General features: G+C 43.2%; 1 pseudogene; it reads left to right on the top strand.

Moving 5' to 3' along the window:
* Positions 1–13,611: 13,611 nt before the first annotated feature.
* LOC112628751 lies at positions 13,612–16,316 on the top strand (annotated as a pseudogene).
* The last annotated feature ends 8,331 nt before the right edge of the window (positions 16,317–24,647 follow it).

The raw sequence follows: 24,647 nt of genomic DNA, 5'->3' as shown, positions 1-24,647 counted from the left end.
ATCCGGCCACTGAACCCCAGCCTGGGCGACTGAGCGAGACTCCGTCTCAAAAAAAAAAAAAAAAAAAAAAGAGCATGTAGGGGGTCTGTTCCATGACTTAATATTATCTTCAGAAAATCAACTAAAATCTGTTTAAGTATCATGTCTGAAATAAGTGTAAAGACTAAACGGATGTGGTTACAATCTTGAAACTAGAAGCTATAGCCAGAAAATAGGTCAAGAAAAAAAAAAAAAAAGACAAAAATTGCCTGGATAAAGGCTGTAAAGGTCAAGTATTGCTGGACACAAAACAAGGAGGATTCTTCAGAGAAACTGAGGGATTCACATAATAGTTCTAGTAACAATTACAAGAACTAACATTTATTTAGTGCTTACTATGTGCCAGGTACTCTGCCAAGTGCTTATCATAGATCATCTCATTTAATTCCTTGGAACATGTGCCACTGGGGGACGTATTAGTAATTTCTAGCTACCTGTCAGAAAACTGAGGTTAATTACTGTGTTAGTCCATTCTAATACGGCTGTAAAGAAATATCTGAGACTGGGTAATTTATAAAGAAAAAATGTTTAATTGGCTCACGGTTCTGCAGGCTGTACAGGAAGCATGATGCTGACATCTGCTCGGCTCCTGGGGAGGCCTCAGGTAACTTACAATCATGGTTGAAGGCAAAAGGGAAGCAGACCTGTCTTACATGGTGGGAGCAGGAGCGAGAAAGAAGCGAGGAGATGCTGTACACTTGTAAACAACCAGAACTTGTGAGAACTCACTCACTATCATGAGAACAGCACCAGGAGATGGTGCTAAATCATTCATGAAGGACCACCCCCATGATCCAATCACCTCCCACCAGGGCCCACTTCCAACACTGGGGATTACATCGCGACATGAGATTTGGTGGGGACAGATCCAAACCATATCAGTTACTTTGCCTGAGTACAAACAGGTTTTCCTGACTCTAAAATTCAAGCTATTAACCACAATCTCTCCAACTTTAACATTCAAACTTCCCATTGTGAACGTCTGAGAAATGCTTACAGTTCTAGAGTGGCAAAAAAAAAAAAAAAAAAAAAAAGCGAGAAATAAGAAAACATATAGATGTATTTTATTTGAGTCATTTTATAATAAAGAAGATCAAAATGTTCAATTCGGGAGACAGTATGTGGTATAGTGGAAAGAGTAAAGCGTGCCAAAGTCTCTGTGCCCTGCAGCCTGCCATAACCATTCGCATGATTCCAATTCCCTCCCTCACCTTCTGTCTCAGTTTGCTGGTCTGTAAAATGGAATTAATCCCTACCATATATTTTGAAGTCCTGAGAAAGCTTTCTGAAAGGCCTAGCAAATGAAGGATTCTAATTTAGGTGGTCTAAACAGTTTTCATACATTTTAGGACTTTATTTCACTGTGGTCCACCCTGTTACAGAAAAGAGAAATGTCACAATATAATCAAATTCTCATCTGCACCACAAGAAACTTAAGTCAGTCTCTGTGGCCTATATTATATTTTTTCTCTGGCCTATATTATACTTCTTCTCTTAAGAGGAATAGAAAAGGGAAAATCTTATATTTATGCTGAGGAGGCAGTGTGAAGTAGTTTGGAAGAAGGGTGTGTTTTCACCTCACAGCCATTGTGGGAGGCGGCTGGTATATAGTGTGGCAGTCTGTAAAACATCAGGAGAGCTAAGGTTGTGCCACATCCATCTACTTAAATTCCTTCAACATTCTTATTACTGCTGTGTAAATTATAAAGCTTCAGGATGTGTGTGTGTGTTTTCTAGGTAGAAAGCTTGGATAAACTTTATATGTATTATACTCAGACAAGATGAAGAAGGGTTTCTTGGTCTGGCTGACTGCCCCTAAGAGGCAGGGATAAATTAGGGAGGGCCTCAGATGTAGGGTGGGGGCTGACGGGTCTGTGAGGCAGGAAGATGTGGTGCCCAGAGGTGTTGAGAAACCTCAGGGCTGGGTTTGAGGTGGTTCTGTGGTTGAAGGGTGGAGCCCAAGAGATGGTTCAAAACAATATCCTTCCTTCCTTCCACAAATGTTGATTGTGTGATACATACCAGGCACTGTCTTGGGCATCGGAGATACAGTGATGAAGAACAGTCTTTTATAGAGTGGCTTCAGACATTTTTGAGGCAATCAGGCTTAGGCTTAAATCCTCCTGCCTGTGCCACCAATTAGCTATGACCCTGGGAAAATTATTTACGTCTTTGAGCCATGGCTTCTTCATCTATGAAGTGGGGACAACCTGACAGTTACGACTGAGGAAAGTGAGATTATATAAGTGAAGCATTTAGTGCAGTCCCTGGTGCAGTGAGGACTAAGTGAATGATGGATGTCCACACAATGCTGTAAACCCCATGAGGCAGGGATTGTGTCTTGGGTTCACCTTGAATCTTCGGCACTTACTGGTGTGCAGAGCTGATGCTAAAAGAATTATCTGTTGAAGGTTTGACAGTTAATGGAAGAGTCAGATTAGAGGCTAGGGAGCAGGCTAAGGGTCTGGAACAGGATGCAAAGTCAAAATATCAAGAACTAGTAAAAGCAGAAACAGGATATAGAAACGGAATATTCATAGTAAGTAAGTTACTGGGCAGGGGGCCGGGGGAAACCTCTTCAGGGGTGGAGGGTGTGTAGGTGAGCATGCGATAAAAGCACAGGGTTGTGATAGGCACCAGGGATCTCCTCATCACATCAGACCCATGGGCTCATTAACACTCCCCCCTGCTCGCCTAAACACACCCTGCCCCACTTCCAGCAACCACTAATGATTACGATAATAACAAAGGCAACTAACAGGCAGAACAGACAGTTCAATTATTAGAAAGTTGTCTACAGTGAAAACTGGGGACAGAAAGATAGGCTCTTGAGATCATATTTCTAAATCAGGGCCCAGTTTGGGAGGGAGAGGACCTGAGATCTGTGGCTGCTCAGATTTCCTCTCACCCTCTCCCTAGCCCACCACCTACCATCGATCTCCCTGATAGGATGGGTGACCATAGGTCCAGGTTGCCCAAGTTTAAGCTTGTGTCCCAGAGCAGTCATTAATAAAGCAGTGATTCTTGCACTTTCGTGTATATACCAATCACCTAGAGACCTTGTTAAAATGCAGACTCCTATTCAGTAGGTCTGGCTGGGTCCTGAGATTCTGCATTTCTTAAAATCTCCCAGGTGAGACTGATGCTGTTTGCCTGAGGACTAGAGTAGCAAAGATCTACCTACCACTGGTTCTCAAATGTAACTATATAAGCATCATCTGGATTGACTCTGGGGTCCCCGACACACATACACACACACACACACACACACACGGTGTGCCTCAAGGGGGCTCAGAAAGGTCTGCTCTGAAGTAGCCCCCTTCAAGAACTTCCATCTGCCTTTCCCACCAAATCTTTTTTTGTTTTTTGATTAAGGGAGCACAAACAGAAAATCACCGTGTTACCCTTAATGAAAACATCTCAGTCTACACACAAGAGAAGGCATCATGGGACCTGGCAATTCTCAGAGGGCATTGGGAGTGTAGCAGCTCTTCCTGCTCCAAAGGGCCACTCTAGAGTTTTTCCTTCAGACGTCCTGGTGTTTAGTTGTGTGGCATACATGAGGCTTTGTGGCAGTTGGTTAATATACTGTGGGACAAGAACTGAACTAGGCACTGTGTGGGACAGGGAAAGATGCACTCTCTGGCTTTAGGGGATTTGAAATTAAAGGATAAGATTTCAGATTCTTTCAAAGCCCGAGCTAAACACACACACACACACACACACACACACACACACACACACACACACACAAATCAAACAGAACCCTAGAGTGCTGAAAACAGAAGAATTGCAGTGGATGGGGTTGGAAAAGAAAGGCTTCCAGTTAGAAGTCAATTCCACACCCTGTTTTGCAAGAGCAAATCCAGCGGATTCGTGGAAATGGATGGAGGCTGTTGAGTTGAGGGACTAAGAAGTGGAGGTACCTAGGAAGGTTCTCCCTGAAAATACATCGGGTTATAAATCCTGGGAAGAAATACCTCCATTTCTCACGCACTCACAGGGCACTCTCCTCTGAGAGCTCCGATGTTGAGCTCCCAGGGCAGCGACCAGACCGCAACCTGTGCTCCTGCAGGGGGCCAGCACTGGATGGGTCCACGACACATCGTGCCTGGAGCTATAGAGGCCTCCCCGGGAGCACTACCGCGGTCATTTCGGCCCAGCAGTAAAATAACACCCAATCAGCGAGCTGCCAGCTGCAAACTGTTCCGACCTACTCCTCCCTCCCCGGCTTCATTCCCACCTATACCAAAGTGGCCCCACGCGGGCAGAAGCGAAAGACAGAAATGAGGGGAGGCCAACGACTCGAGATCTGCGACCGAAGCAGATTTTCCATGCGCTCAGAGCAGGGTCGGGGAAAGGCACACTTGGGGCTTCTGAGAGAGAAGGGAAGGGCAGGGAAAGGGCTGCCCCCCAGCAAGACACAGTTGGGTGAACAACTGAGTCTTGGCCTCGTTGACAAAGGAGAATGAAGAACTCGGCCAGGCTGGCTTGAACTGACTGGAGAAAAGCGACTTCTGTAATTCAGGGCCCTCCGCGTGCGAAGGACACTGGCAAAGCGGAAAGACAGGCATGCAGTCTCCAGGAGGAAAAACGCGAACCGTGGGACATGATGGGCTCCAGGGCCGTGGATGAGGTTGCCCGAGGCCTCAGGGCGGCCCCCGGAAGGGGAAGGCCGGGACTGCCAGGGACGTGGCATGGGGGTGGGTGCTGACTTCCGCTCCGGGCCTCGGGGTTCTGTCGCTCCAGGCACACCAGCTCACCACGCTCCCCGCCCACTTCCATGATCACGAAGGGGCAAGGCTAGGCAATCCGGAGTGGCTACTGCCCGGCCCTGCGAGGAGTCGAGGAGCGCTGGAAAACTGCGCGGTGCCGAGAGGTACAAAGAACAGGTCCTGGGAGGGTAGTAGGAGGGGGACTCAGCACAACAAGGATTTGCTGAGAAGTCGCACTGGGTTCAGCATAGCGGCACTGCCTACCTAATCGGCTTTGGGGCATAAAGAGTGAATAACCTGTCAGTGATAATAGTGTGCTGAAAGAAAGGCCAGCCCCAACAGCCACTGCAGGAACCTCAGAAAGGAGGGGGCGTCCCTGTTAGTGGCTGATACTAGATTTCTCATTGTGTTCGTGGCTAGCGCCAAGCCAGAGATCATAATGTAGAACAAATAAATGCGAAGTTTCTTACATCCAAGTGGCCAGGAAAAACCTATACTAATTACATGGTACAAACCCGCTGTGATCATGTGCTAAATTGGGTGGCAGTCAGAGTACAGCTGTAGAGATATCTCTTAGGGCCAGAATGATCAGGAAGAGCTTTGTGGAAGAGGAAGAACTGGAGTAAGGTGCTGAATGACGGGCAGGATATGGACAAGCACAGGAAAGTGGGAAGGCATTCCAGGAGGGAAGGGGCAGCATAGCCAAAGCCCGGGAGATGAGCACGGTGGGTTTATGAGGCTTTAGAGGGATTAGACTGTTTGGAGTGTAGCAGGTGCTCTGAAGAGCACGGGAGAAAAGAGAGCACAGGCAGCTGGAGTGTAGAGATGGGGGCTAACTGCAGAACCCCACAGTGCCTAGGAAGGTCTCAGCTGTCAGGGTTTTCTCCTGAGACTCATTCTCAGCTCCTTTTGGGGTTTGGGAAGATCTTTCATCAGAGTTCCAAACATTTTAGTTAATGTTTAATTCCTTCTCACTGAATCCCCATGGAAGGGGCCAAAAAGCAAGTGCTACTCCTCCGAGGTACTAAAACTCTGGTGCTGAGGATGAGGCTGCTCCAGAGGGACCTCTGAGAGAGAGAGAGAGAGATGGTATCTTATGAGTTTCATAAGTCTTTTAGGCAAGAAAGCAGGAGGAGATACTGAAGAGACCCCCTAAGGAAGCAGAAAAGCTTTACTTTCTCCTTCTCTGCAAGAAGCATCAGGCTTCCCTTTGAAAACAGAGCAAAGGACAGAGCAGAAAAAGTCAAGAATGTTTGCTCTCACTATTTCTATTTAGCTTTATACAGGAGATCCTAGCCAGTGCAAAAGGGCAAGAAAAGACATTAAAGACATGCAGACTGAAGCAGGAAGAAGTAAAATTGTCCTTATTACAGGTGGCATGATTTTGTATGTAGAAAAGCTTAAGAAATCTATAAAAATCTACTAGAATGAATAAGCAAACTAAGTTGCAGGATACACTACAACAAACAGTCCAAAATGAAGTTAAGAAAACAATTCCACTCATAATAGCATAAAAAGAATAAAATACTTAGGAATAATTTTAACAAAAGAAGTAGAAGATCTATATACTGAAAACCTCAAAACATTGCTGAGAAAAATATAAAAAGATCTAAACAAATGGAGAGACACACAATGTTCATGGATCGGAAGATTCAATATTGTTAAGATAGCAGTTGTCCCCAAGTTAAACTATAGTTTCAGCTCAACCCATATCAAAATAGGACTTGACAAGCTGATACTAAAATTTATATGAAAATGCAAAGGACCTAGAGAAATCAAAACAACTTTGAAAAAGAACAAAGTTGGAGGATTTAAAAAATAAAGCTACAGTGATCAAAATAGTGTGGTATTGACTTAAAGATAGGCATATACATCAATAGAACAGAGTAGATTCCAGAAATAAACTCTTACATTTATGGTCTATTGATTTTTGACAAGGGTGTCAAATTCAATAGTCATCAATAAATGATGCTGGAGCAATGGATATTCCTGTGCAAAAAAAAAAAAAATTAACTTACATTCTGACCTCACAACAACCATATGCAAAAATTAACTAAAAATGAATCACAGCTTAAATGTAAGAGTTAAACTATAAAATTCCCAGAAGAAATCATAGGAGAAACATGGATTAGGGCAAAGGTTTCTTAGACGTGATACCAAAAACATGATCCGTAAAAAAAGTAATAAATTCAACTTTATCAAAATTTAAAACTTTTTTCAGAAGATACCATTGAGAAAATGGAAAGACAAGTCACAGACTTGAATAAAATATTTGCAAATCATATACCTGATAAGGTATTTATATTCAGAAAATATAAAGAATTCAGTAAGACAAACTGATTTTTTTTAATGAGCAAGATTTGAATAGATATTGCACCAAAGCAGACATATGAATGGTCAATAAGCATATAAAAAGATGTTCGACATCATTACTCATTAGAGAAATTCAAATTAAAACTATAATGAACTATTAATATCCACTGACAATATCAAGTGTCAGCAAGGATGTGGCGAAATTGAAACCATAGAATGGTATAGCTGATTTAGACAATTGTTTGGAAGTTTCTCAAAATGTTAAACATATATTTATTATATGACCCAGCAATTAAACTCCTAAGTATCTACCCAAGAGAAATGAAGGCACAGATTCACACAAAGACTTATATGCAAATGTTCATAGCCATGTTATACATACTAGCCCAAGCTGGAAATAATCCAAATGTCCATTAGCTGTGGACATGTGGTATATTCACACAATGGACTACTACTTGGCAATAAAAAGAAATGAACTGCTGATACATGCAACAATATGGATGAATTTCAAAAGATGTTAAGTAGAAAAAGTCAGAGATAAAAAATGTTTTGTATAATTTCATTTATGTGAAATTTCTAGAAAAGGCAAAATATAGAAGTATTCTAAAGTTGAATTATTATTATAATTGTGATTATTGTACAAGTGTATAAATTTACTTAAAATCAAACTGTACCCTTATAATAGGTAAATTTTATGGTATGTAAACTATACTTCAAGAAAGCTGTTAAAACAAATGACAGAGAGACTGCTAGATAGGTCCTTGGGGAGAGGGTGGGGTGTGTGTGTGTGTGTGTGTGTGTGTGTGTGGTTATAGGACAGAAAACACCTATGTGAGATAGTAATGATTTTAAGTGCAATGAAAAAACACAGGGGCTCTGGAGCCAGCATGCTAGGTTTGAATCTTGGTTCTACTACTTACTAACTATATGTACTTGAGACAAATTACCCTCTTCAAGCCTCAGTTTTTCCCTCTGAAATGAGGCTAATGGTAAATCTCAAGGTAGTTGTACCACTAAAAATAATATGTATATTGGCTGGGTGCAGTAGCTCATGCCTGTAATCCCAGCACTTTGGGAGACCTAGGTAGGAGGATTGCTTGAGGCCAGGAATTGAAGACCAGCTTGGGCCACATAGCAAGACCCTGATTCTAGAAAAAATAAAAAATTAGCCAGGCATGGTGGCACCTATAGTTCCAGCTATTTGGGATGCTGAGGTGGGAGGGTCAGTTGAAGACAGGAGTTTGAGGCTGCAGTGAACTATGATTGGGCCACTGCACTCCAGCCTGGGTGAGAGAGCAAGACCTTGTCTCTAAGAAAAAAAGAAAAAATATTAATTAAAAATATAAAAATAATGTATATTGAAGTGATGTATGGGATGTGAGGGAAAGTTCTGAAACCAATTACTTCTACAGAAAATTCAGAGCTTTGTTGTAACTGAAGAATTGTGGTTCTCTGGGTGTACTACAGAAGAATTATAAGCCTCTCACTGAACTGAATAAGCGGCCTTATTAGTGAAGAAGGCTGGAACCGTGGCCAAAAACCTTGGTTTCCAGTACTGGTTCTGCCACCATTACACTGTGTGACTATAAAAGGGTTCCATATCTAGGGGTTCCTAGATATGTCCCCCTCCCGAAAGGTGTTGTTGGGATGCTTCAGAAGTCAGAGCGTACTACCAACATAAAAAATGCCGGGTATAAGGTAATGATGGCACAGAGGACAGGGTGGTGGCTGGGACCCAGCATGAGAGGCCAACATCTCTGTACCTGTGAACTGGGATATGAGAAGAGTAGCTTAGCAGGGGGCCATGGAAATTTTCACAAACCAAAATTGGCATTTAGAGCTGAGCTGGAAAGTTGTGAACACAGGATGTTGCTGAAAACAGTGCCCAACAGAGCTGCTACCTGAGGTTTTGGCAGGCTTCACCCCTGCTAGTTGATTGCAGAAGGATGTTGGGTCATCAGGAAATAGGGGTTTGAAATGATCCCACAGGAAGGTGTGAACAAAAACAGAAGCAACAACGAAAAAACAGCCTCATCAGGTCAGCTGGGGGGAGGGTGGGTGTTGGATGGGAGACAAGTGAGTTCTCACTTTCTTCAACACTTCAGAAACGTCTAAGGAGAAGCCCTGCTGGCATTCAAGGATGGCACTGTGAGAGATCCCCATTTATCCCTCCATCCTCCACGAACACCTCCTAGAGGTGGACAAGGAAAGCAGCAGCTTGACAAGGGGACTTATTTCTGGTTCAGGATGCTGGAAGTCTCTATGTAGCCATTTGTAGTGGACACTGCTATTTTTTTGGATGCCTAGCACACACTCCCACTTTTTTCTGGTAAGATCACTTGGATTATTTGGGGGGAATTTCTTCTTCCCCATTACACACAGTCTTGGTGGGGTTGTCAATAAGGCATTCTGCCCTCCTTTAGCCAATTAATTTCTCTCTCCTGGACTCTGAATTGAGCTGAGTGAAGAGAAAGAATGGAAAAAACCTGTTGGAGAAGACCTCATTCCTTGGACCTCATTCAACCTTTACTTACTCCTGCTCCTGAAATCTCAGCTCTGCCCCAGTTTCTTAACTGTTCTTCCATTCTGTGAACCCCTGATATCATCCATTAAACTGTTTTGCTTAAGTTAGCTGTGGCCCATTTCTGTTACAAAGAACAAACACAGAACGTGACTGTGACACTGCATGGGAGAGTTTTCATGAGGGTCTTGCAGGGGAATCGAAGGAGTCTGGCTCCAGGTACCCACTTTCAGTCTTCAGATTTTTCAACTTTCTAGTCATGTGACCACAGGCAAATCACTATATCCCTCTGAGCCTCAACTTCTGTAAATTGTGATATTGTTATATTGTTACTTTGCAGCACTGTAGGATTAAATGTGTTTATTCAATTATTCATGTAATACCCAGCCACCACCATTTGCCTGGAACTCCGGAAGGAACCAGAATAGAGACGTAAATAAGACAGACATTGTATAGTCTCTGTCTCCTTGGAGCATACATTCTAACAGGAAGAGAGATATTGAATATGTTTACAACACTGCTGATGTTAAAATTGAAGTTCAAAGCACTATGGGAGTGGTTAACAAGAGGACCCAGGAAATCTAGTAGAGGGCCATGTATGGAAGACCCTTAGTAACTGTGACTTCCTTTCCCCCTTCCTTCTCCTGACTGTTTTCTTCTTCATACCACTTTACATTTTGCATGCATGTTTCTTTGCCATTTATGGCCCACTCATATCCACGTTCTTGTAGTATAATTAGGATACTCCAAAGAAGTCCTGAATTGGTTCAGTGATTGACATCTGCCTGTTGTGTTTGAAGCATAAATTGGGACCTACTCACCCCAATAGATAAGCCAACTTGGTGGGGGTTCCTTGTGTTGGACATAAGGAAAGAACAAGGTTAAGAGGATGGGGAAAGAATAGAGAGACTTTAATACCTTTAGAATTAATTGTTTCTTAGGTCAACAAGGTTTAGTAAGAGTCAAGATGAAAGAGGTTGCCTAAACTTGATATTGACAAAACAAGGGTAGTCAATTTCCTTGATCTGTTAGGTAGCTCTAGGCACCTTTCTAGCATTACAAAATCTCAGAAATTATTTACAGAATTTTAGCACTGGAAAAGATCTTAGAGAACATTCAGAAAGGGTTTTATTTAGTATGAGGAAACCATGGCTTACTAGAGTTAAGTCTCATCCATGTCCTGAGTGTGTAAACTCATGACATCTTTAGACCCCAGCCTGGCAGTCAGAATGCCCAGAGTGGTTCCTCTTTCATATGGACAAATTCTGGTAGATGCGCCCCCTGAGAAATAGCCTGTGCTAGCCTTGTGAAGGAACTTGACAAGGACCAGAGGAATGAGGTACTGCACTAGATATGAGGGAGGGACAAAGACAATAAGATACAAGTCCTTTGAGGTTCTTCTGACGGTTTGGGGAGTCGAGACACATACAATGCCAGATAATCACACAAGCAACACTATACGAGAACTCCTGTTGGACGTGGTCGCATCAACATCTCTGAAGCACAACTCATCATTTCTGCCCACTTACCTCTTAAGTTTCCTGTTAGAGATGTCTTCTTCTCAGACACCTGCATCTGTTCATAGTAGCACTATCCTACAGTTACAAAGGCTTGAAATATTGAAGTTGGTTTTTATTCCTATCTTTCCCTCAACCCCACATCCAGTATTTACTGGGATCTGTTGATCTGGCCCTTAAAGCTACCCCATCCTGTCCAAAGACACCAGAGTAGTATTCCTAATATACAGCTCTTATATTATTCCTCTGCTCAGAATTCTTCAGGGTGTGCAGAACATTATTTGCAGAATGAAAACCAAACTCCTTAGTTTAACATCTGTGGTCCCTTATGATCTAGACTCAGCTTCCATTTCCTCCTTCTAGTCTTGCTACAGGGAGGTATTAACCATGTTATTTATTTTTTGTATTTTAATGCTTTGACATCTGGGGCCTTGCAGACCCTGGAGTCGCTGCCCCTTCCAGAGCTAGCCCATTCCTAGAGACCATAAACAACTTGCCCTTGAGCATACCTTTCAAAGGCAAACCACCCAATCCAGAGCCCACACCTGCAAATACCTTCTCTATTGGGCTGTCATACTTAGGACTATAATCCCCTGCCCTAATCACTCCAGGGCCAGTTACCAGACAACTAGGAGTAGTCCCTATGCCCCTGAACTAGCTGAAATTATTCAAATTAGTCAATCCTTAATCTGCTTAATCTGCCTTGCCCATTCTTTCCCTTGGAAACCACCATAAAGGCTCTTGCTCATGTTTTCTCCTTTCCTTCTGCCTCCTGATGGACTCTGGTGCTTCCCTGAGTGGGCCCCTGTGGTGTGGCATGTCTGCTTCTCTTGGCATCTGTGAGTATAACTATCTTTTTGATAACAGTCATCTAGTCTGCTGGCCTTGCTATACCTAAATAATAATAATAAAACAATTAACTACGTTTTGAAACAAGAAACCCTATGCTCCAGAGGGGTTCCTTCTGCTTCCCAAACAGGCCCCTGCTTTCCTATGCCCATGTCTTTTCCTGTGCCGTTCCTTGTTCCCACAATAAACTTTCTCTGCCACGTCTGCATCTTACAATTCTATCCATCTTTCAAAATATTCTTGCTGGCATTGTCTTGAATCTCTGGTGATAATATAGACTTAAAGATGAGTGTGTGAGGTTCAGATTGGTTTGTGACTTATACTATATCACACAGCAAGTCGAAGGCGGCGTCAGGCTCGAAGCCCAGCAGGCTTTCTTTGTGCCCCTTCCAATCATTCTGTTGGCTTAGGTCAACTGAGGGTGTGCAACAGAAACGGATCTTAGTCAACTTGAGAACAAAAGGGATTTTCCAGAAGGATGCTGGGGCAGTTCAAAGGATTTAAGGAGGAGCAGAAAGACCAGCTCTCAGGTGAAGTGGGAACAAGGGCAGCTCTAGTGATAAGCCTTTGAATCTTCCCTCAGGATCCAAGTCTTTACTAGAACTCAGCTCAAGCGCATTCCCTTAAGGTTTTAAATATCTGGAAGTGACAAGGGACCCATCCTGTTATGTATATCCCCTGAATCAATCAGCTATGGTAGGATGTGTTTGGGAGACAAGGTAGAGTCTCAGAACACCGATGTGATCACTGGGGACCACTCCTTTGCATTAAGAGTTTCCCAAAGAAAATGCAACCATTGAGACCTGACAATTTGAATCCCTTACAGCCATCTTTCTAATATATGAAATCCTAAGTCCTTCTAAATAAAATGGAGCAGTGGAAGGGTTAGACAAAAACAGCTCCAAAGCAAAGCAACTTTAATAGTTCAATAAATAGTCACTGAATGCTAACTCTGTGCATTCAAAGGACTTATGCTAGACATTGGGTGGATAAAGGGATGAGGGTGGAATGTGAAAACTGGTAAGACCTGACAGCTGCTCAAAGATAAGACAGGCATACAAATCATGACATTGAGAGGCAGGATAAAGGGAATGATGCTCCACAACAGATACAAAGTGCTACAAGGTTTTACAGCATGGAGAGATTCTCTAAAATTTATATCCAGAGGAAAACCAAAAAGCTAAAGTCCAGATTTTCCTTCTTATTGCAACTTCATCATATGCTGGAAAAACTATACATGATTTCACATGCAAAGGAACACAATGTTCTTATTTCCACCTACTGCAGTCCAGCTGCCAATTCAAATGTCTGCCACCTCTTAATTGTGCAATTAGGGAAGCATTAGGTTCAGTGGACTCATGTGCCACTGCTAAGCTCCTGCTTGGATGGATTGTATAAACATGGTATCTGGGAAGGAAAAAAGGAAGTTCCTGGGTGATAACATTGCTATGCAAGGAGAGTTTGCTGCAACATTTTATAACTCAAGAGCTGCTGGCCCAAGGCTATGCTGTTGCAACATATCTGGATCCATCTCACATTGCGGTGATGAGAGTGAGAAGAAGAATTTAAACATCTTAGTCTCACTGGGGTTATTAAAACAACTTTGGTTTATTGAGAGCACCAAGATGCACCTCATGCCCTCTCAAGGTCAGGGAAGATGAGCTTAGGATATGATGTGGCAGTAGGGGAACACACTGGCTTCTTCATTGACTACCCAGTGGTTACCAGAGGCACAGGAGGAGGCAGAGGCAAAAAGGATGTAACGAAAGGGAAGGCTGGAGAAGCAAGTGGACAAGGAAATTAAGGAGGGAGGATGGTGTATGTTTGAGAGCAGAGCGAAAGGGAAAGGAAAGACCCTGGAGTTGTTTAACATTGTTTTCACTGTTGAAGCTGGGGAGAATGAGTAAAACAGAACCTGTCTCATCTTTAGCAGTAGAGAGTGAGGAGAAAATCAGTTGAGTGAAGGAGAAAATGAGCCAGTTAGTTAATATTTCTGTAGGCCCACTAGGCATCAGGCACTGCTGCATTTTCTTCTTGGGAACTTAGGAACAGAGAAGCCTCCAGCATTTGTACTTGGAAAAACTTACAAAGATATATCAGACATCTCCTTGTCCTTAATATATACTATAGGCTTGTCTAGAATTTAGAAATCTAGATTTTAGTTTTCTTTTAGCCCAGTATTCAGTCTCCACTGCTTGGTCAGAGGGCTAGACCCCTTTTGTTTAGAGGTTGAACATTCACACACACAGATGGGATGCCCTCAGCCTTAAGGCTATAATCAATATTGGGAGAGTTGGGATGGGCAGCAGTGCACTTAGCTAGGTCCTCATAGTCACTAAAGGCAGGGTCTCAAATATAGACTTCTAACATTTATCTCAAAATGAGGTTGTATTAGATTGAACTACATGACATTATTGATTTTCTAGGTTAAAAAAATGATTGAATATCAACAATTTCATGTGGCTCAACTTAATACCTAAATTCATTGTAAATTATGTATGTGTTAGAGGTATTAATTTGTTAAATGAAAATATTTTAAAACTATCTTTTTCCAAAACCTGTTTTGTCTTTTTTTTCTGAGACGGAGTTTTGCTCTTGTTGCTCAGGCTGGAGTGCAGTGGCCCGATTTTGGCTCACTGCAACCTCTGCCTTCCGATTTCAATCCATTCTCCTGTCTCAGCCTCTGGAGTAGCTGGGATTACAGGCGCCTGCCACCAAGCCTGGCTAAGTTTTGTAGTTTTAGTAGAGACGGGGTTTCACCATGTTGGCCAGGTTGTCTCGAACTCCTGACCTTGTGATCCGCCCGCCTTGGCCTCCCAAAGTGTTGGGATTACAGGTGTGAGCCACCACGCCCGGCCTGTCATTTTAAAAAAATAACAGAGCTGGGTATGGTGGCATGTACCTGTAATCCCAGGTACTGGGGAGGGTGAGGCAGGGGGATGAAAATATTTAAAAACTATCATTTTCAAAAACCTGCTTTGTCATTTTGAAAAAAATAACAGAGTTGGGCATGATGGCATGTACCTGTAATCTCAGGTACTAGGGAGGTTGAGGCAGGGGGATCACCGGAGCCCAGGAGTTTGAATCCAGCCTGGGCAACATAGCAAGACCCTGTCTCTAAAAAAATACTTAAAAAAAAAACCAAAAAAACCAAAAAAAAACGCTGGGACCCGCTCGACTTCTGCCTGTCGCCCCAAGATGGCAGACACAATGAGCGGGTTGCCCGTGGCGTGGCTGTGAGGACGAACGGTGGGCTGGCGAGGCTCCACAGTCCAGGCGGAAGACCGTCGTCCAAGCAGAAGGAAGAGGAGGAGGCGGCCCAACTGTTGGCCGAATTCCCCCTAGCTGCCGCGGCGCCCGCCTCGCCCAGGTTGGCCCTTCCGCAGCCCGCCCGCTCGCCTTCCCCAGCCGCCGCCAGGAAGCTGACCGACCGCGTGCTGCTGCGGAGCTTCAGCGTTGCCAACGTGTTCTGCGAAAACTCGGACAAGATTAACCGCTTTGATTTCAGCCCCAACAGCGAGGCGATCACCTCGAGCAGCGACGAGGACTCCTTCGTGCTCTGTGACTGCCAGGAGGGCAAACCAAAACCCTCTTCAGTAAGAAATAAGGCGTGGCCTCATCAGATACACTCCTGCGGCAAACACAGTCGTTTACAGCTCTAACAAAATAGACGATACTATTCGTTACTTGTCCTTGCATGACAACAAAGAAAGTATCTGACTTTACTTGTATCGGACATAGCAAAAGGATAGTGCTCTTGTCCATGTCATCTGTGGATGACACTTTCATTTCTGTGTCTCTTGATAAGAGCATTTGACCCTGGGATCTCCGGTCTCCTAACTGCCAGGGCCTCATGCATATAAAAGGGAAGCCAGTTTGTTGTTTTGATCCAGAAGGGTTAATTTTTGCTGCTGGTGTCAACTCTGCAATGATCAAACTTTATGACCTTCGTTCTTTTGATAAGGGGCCATTTGCTCCCTTTAAGATGCAGTATGATCGAACTTGTGAGTGGACAGGACTTAAAATCAACAACGATGGCAAGCTCATCCTCATTTCCACCAACCGCAGCTTCACTGGTCTCACTGGTGCATTCAAAGGAGTGGTGATACACACGTTTGGGGGTTATGCCAACACCAAAGCTGTCACACTGGAGGCTTCATTTACTGCGGACTCTCAGTTTATTATGATTGGTTCAGAGGATGGCAAGATCCATGTCTGGAATGGAGAGAGGGGTATTTTAAAAGTAGCTGTGTTGGATGGTAAACAGGCCCAATTACCTGTTTGCAATTCAACCCCAAGTTCATAACTTTTGCCAGCGTGTGTTCCAACATAGCCTTCTGGTTGCCCATCATTGATGACTGACCCTGATGCTGCTTGGCTATTTCTGTACAGTGAGGGCCGCCAGCAGGAAGAAACTCAGAGAGGACTGAGATAATTGTGGAACTGGATTATTTGACTATGCTGGAGAACATCCTTTTACATGGCCTTCCCATGGATGTGCTGTGCATCTGCTCAAAAGAAAATAATTACTTTGCTGAGCGTCTTCAAAAGGACTCTTGGTGCAGCAGACTCAATTGGAACTCGGCTTTTCTAGCTGTCACTGCACCAAACTTTGCTAGAGGAGTGACCAGACTCACGATTTGGTATAGTGAGGCTCTCAAGCATCTTCAGTTTGAATGTACATGCTGCTGAGGAGCCGGCGAAGTCTTCAGTTCTGCACATCCCTTCTCCTACCCCGCTAAATGTATGGGAAGCCACAGTCCTCGTTTTGAAATGCTCAGGCAGCTCAGTGCCCCTTGCCCTCACCCTGCATGTCTTGTTACTGGGTCTCCCTGTGTACTTGTGGCATTATCCACAACCATCATGTTTCTTAGGTGCCAAACATTTACAGAAATGTTTTCTTGTATCTTGGGGTCAGAGAAAGGGACAAATACAGAAGGACCTTGCTCGCAGGAAGCTGTGCAGTTAGTCACTGCAGTTAGTTATGTGAGGCTAGGTGGTCAGGCAGGCCTCAGGCTGTAGGTGTTGGGTGGGAAAGGGGCCTGAAAGGGAGGGAAAGAGGAGGGTAGCGGGTGAGTTCCTGAGGCTGGAAGGTTTAGCAGCAGCCTGGTGCCGTGCCCTGTCAGCAAGACAAACTCACGGTTCTTGGGGATGCCTACCAAGCTTGGTTTGTACAGAAGCAAGGTGGGAGTCTATTTTCGTACATGTGCTATATCACACTTTGCTGTGGGCTAGTATTGTGAAGTGAGTCTGAGTTGTTTACACTGATGCTTTGCCTGCCCACCACAAATTGTGTACATAGTCTTTAGATGATACCACCCCTTTCCCCAGCTCCCGACCAAAAGCTAGTTCTAGGCCTGTGTTATGTTATAGTTAGCCTTTTTACATATGACCTTTGATTTCTGTTGTTTGTGTTTTAGCACAGTGTATGCACCTTCGTTTAAATACATCTGTGTGCATACAGATATGCATACATGTGTGTGCGTATGCATGTATTGCTCTCATCTGTAGTTTCTGAGAGTTCAGCTGAAGCAGATGGAGTCCTGCAGCCCAAGACACAGATTGCGTTCTTGCTAACAGTGTTTGCCACAAGTGTTAGTGAGTCTTCCCTATTAATGTTTTCATTTTGGAAGACTGAATGAAGCAAAGCTTATAGTGTTTGCTGTTTCCATGGCAGCTAAGTGAGGGTCTCGGGATGACTCCCTGTGTTCCTCAAGCTGCACTTTGGGTTCCTCTCTGCAGTATTATCCCCTTTTTGCTTGGTGGTACTCTGTGCCTGTATGTGTGTGTATGTGTGATAGTCACTCTTGCATGGCTTCTGTGTCTGGCCTGTGGCATTTGGGGATAGGGTGCTGGAGCCAGAGCCTTTTCAGTTTGTTTGAGGCCTCGTTGCCAATGGTAGATCACTCCCGTTGACCTGATATGTCTGCTTGCTTGCTGCTTTTCCTTGCTTTCTCTTGGAGGAAGAAGGGGCTCTAGTCAGGCCTGGCCTGAGTGAGATGAGCTGCAGCTGGCTGATGGCCCTCTTACAGCAGAGAGAGTGGTCTGTCATTTTACTAAGTTCCTAAACAAACATTTATGCAGGCAACACTCCTTGCAGATCCAGAAACTGAGGCACAGTAAGGTTATGATTTGCTCAAAAATACATAGCTGCTAGGGAGTAAATCAAGGCATCACAACTTCTGTTCAGCGGCAGGAATAGGCTGTGAATTGCTAGCGCTTTTTTTTTTTTTAAAGCAATTACTTTTTTTTTTTACTTGTCCCTTAAACTGAAAGTGCAAGAGGTGTATACCTTTCCCAAACGTAGACTAGAATCTGCAGGATGCCACCCACTGTATGACTCTGCTTTCCCAGAGAGGATGGACTTTTAGAAACCAAATGATCTTAATTGTTAGTACGCACCCCTGGCTTTTCAGGGTAGAAAATTCATGATAGGAATCATTGTTAAGAGAGAGTGCTTGGAACCACGGGTTAACAGGAAAGGCTATGTAACGTCACATATCTGCAACCAGAGCAGCCACCAAGCATGACTTACCCAGCAGCAAGAAAATGATTTGTATCTGAGTTCCTGTGTGTCCCAAACGGAGGCACCATGTTCTTTGAAAACATGCCACCTCGTGGCCTCTATTTGTGGCTCCTGCGGTTGCAAACCTGCCTCCTGAGTTAAGAAGGAAAGGGGAAAGATATAGGTGGAAGTGAGTGGAGATGATGTGGTGGGGGGATAAGGCAGAATAAGAGAAGAGATTCTGAGAGCTGGGGCTGCAAAGGTTCTCTCAGCGGAGCCAGAGGTGCTCAAGCTCTCTTGGGGGTGGTTGGGGAGTGGGGCAGCGGCATTTGCCATCCTCTTAGGAGTCAGGGCCAAAACCACTGATGTGTATTTGATAGCGACACTGCACTGCTTAGCCAGAGGGGTAGTTAAAAAAAAAATTATTTCCCGTTGCAATTGTAATTACTACTTATTAAGGAAAATTTGGAAATTTTAGAATCAGTTTGCCACCCAAATGCTACCGCTGTTAATCTTTTGGTGTTAAATGTCCCCCTAAACATTTCTGTGCATAGATTTTTGGTGTGTTTACATAGTCATTATTCTACTGTCTATACAATTTTATGTCCCTTTTGTGCTTAGCATACAAACATTTTTTCCATGTTACAGTCTTAAACAGAAAAAAAATATTGGGATCCAACAAATGGAAGTAACCCTAGGCCCTTCTTGACTCTGAGAGACTGGCTAGAGCCATGTTCTACTTTTTTTCCTGGGCCCTTCACAGAGGAGGCCTCATATGTGAACATCATTTGCTACCTAAGACCCAGAGCAAAAATTAGCCGGGTGTGGTGGTGCGTGCCATAATCCCAGCTACTTGGGAGGCTGAGGCAGGAGAATCGCTTGAACCTGGGAGGCGGAGGTTGCAGTGAGCCCAGATTGTGCCATTGCACTCCAGCCTGGGTGATAAGAGCGAAACTCTGTCACAAACAAACAAACAAACAAACAAGAAGACCCAAAGCACATCTTGTGAAATGTTCTTGTGTTCAAATCTGAGTATTTTTCTAACTGTTATATTTCAGCCCATTTCTTATAGCTGACTATCTAAATCCATATAGGTTATTCTGTTACATATTTGTATATCACTGTATCTGTTTAGTCACCAGGTGGCTGCTCAAAAACATCTATTTTATCTCTTCAAACCTTCTACGGCATCCCAAATTCTTGCTCTGCAAGCCATGTTCAACTTCCTACAAGTTTGACATTAATTCTAAATTCACTCATTGAAAATTCAGGTCAACATAAAACCTACTTAGTGGGCCAGGTGCAGTAGCTCATGCCTGTAATCCCAGCACTTTGGAAGGCTGAGGCAGGCGGATCACCTGAGGTCAGGAGTTCAAGACCAGTCTGGCCAACGTGGCGAAACCCTGTCTCTACTAAAAATACAAAAATTAGCTGGGCATGGTGTTGGGCACCTGTAATCCCATCTACTTGGGAGGCTGAGGCAGGAGAATTGCTTGAACCTGGGAGGCAGAGGTTGCAGTGAGCGGAGATCATGTGCCATTGCACTCCAGCCGGGGCAACAGAGCAAGACTCCGTCTTGAAATAAAAACAAAAACCTACTTAGTATAACTGCTATCAAAAGCCCACCTGGTTGACTGAATATGGATGCTGCTGTAGCAAAGGAAGCCTGGTATAGGTCCCTGCTACCATTTCTCCTCCTCTGCTTCACTGACCTCCTCAAAAAACAAACAAAAAATTTTCGCTTCACTGTAGTTATACTGTGTGCATATACGTATAGTATATGTGTGCTAATTTTTCAGCAAATATTGATTGAGGCCTGATTCTGTGCCAGGCACTAGAGATGCAATGGTGCATGAAACAGACCTGATTATTGTTGTTCTGGTGCCCACAATCTAGTAGGTGTTATAGAATAGAGGACTGACCACATAGTGCTATAAGTGCCACAACAGGAATGACTGAAAGCTACAAAGTGTTGAGGGAGCAAAGTCATTTTTTACCATAGGGTTGAATGTCTACTTGTCCCAAGCACTATTCTACATGCCAGAAAAAGAGACACAAAGTAAGAGTAAACTGGGATGCCTGTGTGAGGAGGCAACATTTGAGCAGGGTACTACTAGATGATGAGCAGGGTACTATACAATGAGCAAGATGGGGTAGAGGAAAGATATGGTATCCTCAACTCAGAATGAGAGGTAAAATAAGTCTTCCTAATGGCAGTGATGCTGAAATGAGACCTGAAGGATGAAGAGGAGTTAGCTAGGTGAAGGAGGCTGGGGTTTGGTGGAGAAGTGCTCCAGGCAGAGGAAACAGGATATGCAAAAGGCCAGAAGAGAAGGAATAGAAAATACAAGAAATTTGTGACTAGAAAAGATGAGGGGGGTAATAGATTATTACTAGCTCTCCCTTTGTCTGGTAAAATTGTTTTACTTATATAAGAGCCAGTTTATTTTGTATACCTTGTTTTCTCTTTTAGTAGCCTTACTGATACACAAGTCCAAACATGTTTGGGCAGCTTCCTCACAGAACATGGCCAAAGGAACTCCTGCCATCTAATGGACAGAGAGAACATCATGATTTGCAGAAAATTAGCATTACTACAGTGTTAGGCTCACAATATTTCAAATAACAGCAACTTTCCACTCAGTGGTTTAAAAGCCCTTATGTACTAAAACAGGTTAAGTAAGAAATATGTAAGAATATTCTCAGACAATGCTCCCCTGTATGGGGAGATGAAAGGAAACCAGGGAAAGAAAGGAAGGAGGGAAGGTTAACAGTTAGGTACTTGTGTCAGCATTGTACTTAGTGAGCATACTCTCATTCCTCCAATCAATGAGGTAGGCAACATAAACCCCATTTCCAGATGAGGAAACGGCAACTCACAATACAGGGAAAAGCTGGCCTTGGCTGACTCCTTTATGTTATGCTGCTTCCCATCAGGATTTATTTCTGAATCAACAAATGGTAAGGAGGCATTAAAATGTTGCCCAGTTGTGACATCCATATATTTACATTTAAGACTTCAATGAAAGTGCTTAAGATCCCATTTCATTCTCAAAAGACATCGGAAGAGTCTCTATTTCACTAAATAATATACACATCAGCTGGTGCCCAAAGCAGAGAGAGCCTCCGATACCACATATATTAGAATGGACATTTTTTTTTTCTTTTTCTTTTTTTTTTTTTGAGGCAGAGTCTCGCTCTGTCACCCAGGCTGGAGTGCAGTGGCCGGATCTGGGCTCACTGCAAGCTGCGCCCCCCGGGTTCACGCCATTCTCCTGCCTCAGCCTCCCGAGTAGCTGGGACTACAGGCATCTGCCACCACGCCTGGCTAATTTTTTGCATTTTTAGTAGAGACGGGATTTCACTGTGTTAGCCAGGATGGTCTCGATCTCCTGACCTCATATTCCGCCTGCCTCGGCCTCCCAAAGTGCTGGGATTGCAGGCATGAGCCACCACGCCCGGCCTAAGAATGGACATATTTTCAAAGCTAAAAAACTGGAATGCCTTTCTGACAATTTCATACTACTTCTAGTTGAGACAGACATTCTTAAAAATGCAATTTGGATGCAGAAACATTGGCATTCTCAGAACACATTGAGTTTTTGGAATTGAAGCTGTCTCAGAAAAATCCAGATGAGGGCCGGGCGTGGTGGCTCACGCTTGTAATCCCAGTACTTTGGGAGGCTGAGGCAGGCAGATCACAAGGTCCGGACATCGAGACTATCCTGGCTAATACAGTGAAACCCCGTCTCTACTAAAAATACAAAAAATTAGCCGGGCCTGGTGGCGGGCGCCTGTAGTCTCAGCTACTCGGGAGGCTGAGGCAGGAGAATGGCGTGAACCCGGGAGGCGGAGCTTGCAGTGAGCCGAGATCGCGCCACTGCACTCCAGCCTGGGTGACAGAGCGAGACTCCGTCTTAAAAAAAAAAAAAAAGAAAAAGAAAAATCCAGATGAATAGGGTTCCACGTGTATGAAGATGAATCGCATTAGCAAAGCATAATCAAATGTGTATATTATACTTTCCCATCGTATTTTATACATACAAGACCTTAAATTGGTCTTTTAAATTGTTATGGTGCTTGGTACACAATAGGAGCTAAAAACATGACTATAATAGAGAATTGTAAAATTTTTGCTTACCCACCTCTTATACAAGGTTGTAAAAAGTTGTTAGAGATTAAATGTCCACCAGTTGTTCTGTCTTCACTGAGGTCAAAGTAATGGGAATGGAGCACCAGCAAATTGGAGTGGAGAGAAATTAGAACTAAGATGGATGGGATGGGGGTTGTGGGACTGAGAAGCCTTAGGACAGACGACCAAGGGAAAAACAGTATAATCCTTTAGATGTTTTAAGAACGATAGGAGCTGTCCTTAGAATGGGATTATTCTGGTGGAGCTTGGAAAACCCCATGGTGTCAGATTCCTGGTCAACTCCCAAGTTTTGACTGAGTACCCGAGTTTCTAGATGCAGCAATGGAAAATACGGGGGGATATATAGTAGTCTCTACTTTCAAGAAGCTTATAAACTGTGTATAGAGAATCAAGGAAATGATCATTTGGACTGATCAGGGAAGGCTTTGTAGAGGGAAGTAGGATTTCTGCTGGCCTAATAATGAATATATTTCGGATATACAGATTGGAGGGAAAGGCATTCCAGGTAATGGCAACTACAAAATCCACAGGCCCCTTTGGGGCCACTCTGAATCTAAAGCAAGGCATTAGAATCTTGGCTTCATCTAAATTACATTTTATGGGGAAGTGGGGTGGTCTACTGTTAAGACATTATGTAAGAGGAATGAGGCATTTCGTTTTTCTTACCATTTGGTGTCACTCTCGATCAAATAAATTGTACTAAACTTAGGAAAATAGGCACCCTTGTTAAAAGTGGTTTTGGCTTTTGTCAAGAAAGCAAATTAATTTTTTTAAACACAAAAGTGATAGTGAGGTTCCTTTTTATGATGAGTACACATGTGGTATGATCATTTACCTAATGACAGAAAGGACACTCACAGAACACCAGGCATTCATTTCACAAACTGCGGGGAAAAGTGTATTTTAAAGATACATTGCTAATACTTGCCTAAAGATTACTTATACACACAGTGTGACTGTTTTTTGTTTTTCTAAATCAGAGCTTTGAGTGTAGAGACAGTGGCAACATGCCAGAAGAAATAAATTTCTACCGAGTAAAAAAGCATGAAGATGAGTGTCTAGGGAGATTTGGAGGTGGCTGGGTTCCCCTGGCCCTGCTCCTTTTTCTTAAGGACAGAGCTAAAATAACAACAATGTGAGGCTACAGATCATCTGTTTCTTATTTACTTTCTTGGTCTTGTCCTAGCTAAAGTCATTTCTAGATCATGTGCTGGTCCTCAGAGAAGTTATGGAAGGAATTTACACAAAGGGCAAATACATAATTGAATACATGTATAAAAACACATCAATAGAATGTGGATAGAGAACATAGGCCAAAAGTCGGATTAGAAGGAAATCAATGGATCTTTCATTTTCTGATTTGTACCACAGCTGACAGTGTTCAATTTCTTCAGGATGTCAGAAGCCCATTCCTTGATCCAACTTCTTGGTTACCTGCTGGAGGAACACTGGCATTCTCTAAATCTAGAACTAGAGGTGTATCTATAAAGTATTTATTCCCTATTTTCCTTCATATGTTAAGTTTTCTAGTGCTAACCCTGTTTTCCTCAAAGAATTGCTTCAGTAGGGTCTAAGATGGAATCAGCTAATGGCTAACACATGATGTGTTAAATTCGGAAGAGTAATTTTGCACATGGTTTATGCTTAAATAGAAATGCTAAACCATTTACATCTGTTTTCTAGTCATTGTTCTTGCTTTATAAAAGCTATGTGTATGCTCTCCAAATAAGTTTTTATTTTGCCCATTTTGAACTCTTCCATATATTAATTTTTTAAAGCACTCAAAACAGAGATCAAGAACAATTGTGTCTTTTTAGTTCATTGTCTTCTACAGAGGAAAAAATCAGGTCAGATTAAACTCTTGAACTGTTGCAATTATTTTTGTTTTCCGAACTTCAGTTTTTAAATTTTCTTTTAATTTGCAATCACTTTCCTAAGATCATGCCTTTTTACTTTAGATAGCTAAAACATCATTGTTTACTAAATACTTGCCTTAGCATTGACCTCTGTAGTTACTTTGTTGAAAACTGTGCTG

Source organism: Theropithecus gelada, chromosome 1 (assembly GCF_003255815.1).
Source record: "Theropithecus gelada isolate Dixy chromosome 1, Tgel_1.0, whole genome shotgun sequence".
Classification (NCBI taxonomy): Eukaryota; Metazoa; Chordata; class Mammalia; order Primates; family Cercopithecidae; genus Theropithecus; species Theropithecus gelada.
The sequence above is the reverse complement of the archived record's forward strand: the minus strand, read 5'-3'. Positions and strand labels throughout refer to the sequence as shown.